Source organism: Camelus bactrianus, chromosome 33, assembly GCF_048773025.1.
Source record: "Camelus bactrianus isolate YW-2024 breed Bactrian camel chromosome 33, ASM4877302v1, whole genome shotgun sequence".
Taxonomy (NCBI): Eukaryota; Metazoa; Chordata; class Mammalia; order Artiodactyla; family Camelidae; genus Camelus; species Camelus bactrianus.
In genome coordinates, this window is record NC_133571.1 from 4,127,166 (window position 1) to 4,131,023 (window position 3,858).

Genomic DNA, 3,858 nt, shown 5'->3' on the forward strand with positions numbered 1-3,858 from the left:
TTCACCGCAGTAGGAAGAAAATAAGAGAACCAACTGAAACTATTCATAAGATCTTCAAGAAACGCCTTTCCATTAAGCAATGTAGGGGAAAAAAAAAATGACCGTCCTTGAGATATTGATTGCAGATTGGAAATATGTGAATAGCTTCAAGGGTAAGTGATTTAGGTCCAATTAGGAACCAACTAGTAACAGAAACACAGAATTACAAATCCTATATTATGGTTTTTATATCTCAGTGAGGTGTGTTGAGAAGATATAAGTAACATCAAAAAAAACCAAAACTCTGAATAGCAAATTAGAAAGAAGTCAGTTATAACTTTGGTCATCAGTAGAAACTTTCAGCAAAAAAAAAAAAAAAAGTCACTGCATAGTGAAATTCCAGAAGGATTAGCAATAACTCCTTCACCAAAAGCAAAAGTAACTACATCAATAGCTCCCATGTTCAAAGATATGGGACACCTCTGCTAAAAATGTTTTAAAAGGGAATGCCAATTACAGCGAATGAGAAAGCTAAACGAGTGTTTGAGATTAGTAGGTTAAACATAAGATTTGCATGTTTTTTAAGAGTAAAAACTTTGAGTATTTGATAGTAAGTCTGGAACTCCACTTAGTGTATGATATAATCTGAACAAATCATAGTCCCTAAATCTCAACAAAATCATTTCTTTCTGCTGAATGCAAAGATAGTATAAGCAGAGTATGTTCCAAGGGGTACATAAGAGGCACTTTCCCTAGACAAAGATGGTTCAAATGATTTCATGAAGAAAGTGACCTTTGCTTGAATGAAATATATTATCAGTATTACCTGCTGGAGACAGTAGTTGAAGGGACTCTAACTAGACATACCTCTGCACTGAGATGTACCAATAAATCATTTTGGTTTATGGCAGGTAAATGCTCTCCCTAGTGGACCTGATTACAAAAGTTGTTGCACGTGTAATCTTTTATATAAAATATTATAATTAGCAACATAATAGTACTCTACTGTTAGGGATCATATGTTCATATGAGGTTTTCTATTCATCATTACTGACTGCAACAGTTTTGACTTTTAAATGAATTGTCTGAAATTTGATTAATCAAACTCATTCTTGAATCTGGTTATACACATTTCAAAAAAGGATTTTCATAAGATAAGACAGAGAATGAAACACAAACAATTGAAGAAGTCTCCAGACAAGAGTCCATGTAAGGCAAATAACGTAATAATATTCAGTACTTATTCAACCAGCTCTTTTTTTTTTTTAAGGAAATACAAAAGAATGCTGTGGAACAGGCTGTGAAACTTTGATGTGAAACTAGTGGAAATGCTTTTTTTTTTTACAACTTGAGAGAAGTAAAGAATGATTGGAAGAAAAAGGGTATCAGACTACCAGTGAAATCACCTACGTCAAGGGTCTCTTCTGCTTCTGGGGCTAAAATTGAATTAAGCACGTGTATTCACAATGGAAAATCAACTGAAAATAGGATTTGAGAAAGTGGGAAAAGCTATAAAATAAGGTCTCCGGAACAGTAAAAACAATTTTGAGAAAACATTCCTTCAGCCGGCCATGGAATATACATCAGTTAGAGCTGAGGATAGCCATGTGTTCACGATTCACTGCTGAGTCCAAGATGAAAATCTATGAGAACTGCATTCAGTAAAGTTTTTTGCTAGTATCCATTGATAACATGATTTTTGGTACAACTTTTTTCAATATTAATCTCAATTTTATAAACAGATTGAGCTGAAGTCAGGAACCCACGATGAGAAATCTTGTAAGACCAAATAGGTCCATCTTGCTGGGATTGACCCATGACCCACAACTTCAAGTTCTGGTATTTATGCTTCTGCTTGTCACCTATACCTTGAGCATAACTGGCAATCTGACAATCATCTCCCCACCTTAGTGACTTTTCAACTTAAGTCTGCCATGTACTTTTTCCTCCACAATTTCCCTTCCTTAGATATTTCATTCACTGCAGTCTCTATTCCCAGACTCCTCTGTAGCATGTTTACTGGAAACCAGAACACTGCATACTGTGCTTGTGCTCATCAACTGTTTTCTGTCATCCTTTATGGGGCAACAGAATTTTTTCTCCTGACCCCGATGTCCTACGATCGCTATGTGGCCATCTGCAAACCGTCACACTGTATGACCATAATGAGCAGCGGAGCATATTTGACTGAAGTCATCGATGATAAAAAAAAAAAAATACAGTAACAACTTTTGTTCTGCTGGGACTGACAGATGACCCTGAGCTGCAGGTTCTGATTATTATCTTTCTATTTCTCACCTACATGCTGAGTGTATCACACACACTTTTCCAGATTCCCACCTACAACACTCATATCCTTTTTATTTTTTTTAACAAAATATTTTATTAGAGATGTCATTCACATCAGCTTGTATTCGCAAATATTTGCATAACATAGCAACAGGTGATAATAGCATCCCATATAGTAGCTTGTTTCATCCAAGTATTTTTTACTGACCTCTTGGCAGCAACAGATTTTTTTTCTTTTGGTCATCATTTCCTAAGACCACTGTGTGTCCATCTGCATTACCCTGCATTATGTGACCATCATGAACGGTAGAGTTTGCCAGAGACTTGTTTTTTGCTCTTGGTTGGCTGGACAGTTGGTCATAACCTCCCAACTTAGCCTGGGGCTAAATCTGAAATTCTGTGACTCAAATTGATCACCTTCTCTGTGATGCTTTCCCCCCTCCTCAAATATCATCTTCAGACACATGGTTCATCGAGCAAATTGTTATCATCTGTGCTTTGCCAACCCTCACTTTACTCTTATGTGTGTAATTCTATCCTATGCTTAAAACATCAAGACGATTTTAGGATTTCCATGTGCCCAGCAAAGGAAAAAGGCCTCTTCCACCTGTTCTTCCCACGTGATTGTGGTTTCCATCACCTGTGGTACATATATGTTCATCCATATAAATCCTACAGCCAAGGAAGAAGTGACTTTTAATAAAGTGGTCTCACTACTCGTGTCTTCCATTTTGCCTATGTTAAGTCCATTTATTTATACACTGAGAAATAAGCAAGTGAAGAAAGTCATCAATGACTCAATCAAAAGCACTGCATCTCTCTTCAGGAAGTCAAATAAAATAGCGGTCAGTAAATGAAGTTAAAGTAAAAGGAGAATGGCTACTAACCTTTCTATTGAAGCTTATAATTGTCTGTCTTTAATAATCTGTATTTCAGTTGTATTTTTCTGTTCCTCTTCAGATTTGCTTTACACTGCACCTTAATCAACTCAATTATCTCCTTTGGTTTTTACTCAAATTCTTAAAGGAGATCTGTCTCAGTGAACAAAATGAAAGAATATTTACTATCACTTATTGATAAATAAATATAACCCCATTTAATTAAATTGCACAGTTTAATAAAAACCATTCTTTAGTCATCCACAAAACTGGCAGCATACTGCTGATTACTGTATACAGATTTGCAAAAAGTTTTACAAAAATTCCAGTAAGAATCGAAACTGTATAATAAAATACTGAATAGGATGATTGAGGGTATGATGTCATAATACAAGGAGCAATTGAGAAAGACAATAACATTTCTAATACTCTAGGAAAATGCATTAAAAACAAAAAACTATTCTGGGTAAAATCTGACAAATACTCTTTGGAATATAGCTAAGAGAGAAGGTTAAAATATGGGCAGTCACAAGGTATCTGAGATACAGAAGAATCAGAAATGAAGAAAAATAAACCTATTTATAACCCATGGATTTCTAGGAAAGTACTAAATGGAGGACGGAGAGGGGCAAGTTATTGGATTATGAGTTAGAGGCTTGGGTTTAAAAGCCCACATGGAGATGAGAGATGAAGTGTCAGGGTCCAAGTGGGG

General features: G+C 35.7%; 1 pseudogene; it reads left to right on the forward strand.

Moving 5' to 3' along the window:
• Positions 1–1,746: 1,746 nt before the first annotated feature.
• LOC105061932 (olfactory receptor 6C2-like) lies at positions 1,747–3,125 on the forward strand (annotated as a pseudogene).
• The last annotated feature ends 733 nt before the right edge of the window (positions 3,126–3,858 follow it).